The sequence below is a fragment of the Etheostoma spectabile genome, chromosome 18 (genome assembly GCF_008692095.1).
Source record: "Etheostoma spectabile isolate EspeVRDwgs_2016 chromosome 18, UIUC_Espe_1.0, whole genome shotgun sequence".
Lineage (NCBI taxonomy): Eukaryota > Metazoa > Chordata > Actinopteri > Perciformes > Percidae > Etheostoma > Etheostoma spectabile.
The window spans coordinates 14,486,956-14,487,189 of record NC_045750.1 but is presented as its reverse complement, the minus strand read 5'-3'; positions in this window follow the sequence as shown (position 1 = coordinate 14,487,189).

Sequence of the window (234 nt, the reverse complement as noted above, 5' to 3'; positions counted from 1 at the left end):
ATAAAAGAAAGTATTTGGGTCAATAGCAGGAGAAAATCTTCTCAAGGCACATTTACAAGATTCACTGGCTTATTTGTCTGTATTTTGACATGAAACATGTCTGTGGGGTGAGATTGCAACATCTTCACACACAAACTTACACACACATGCACAAGCACCTGCAGAATGGGGAGAAGACCTGGGTCTGATTAAGCTTGAGTCAGTGGAACACACACACACACACACACTTATAAA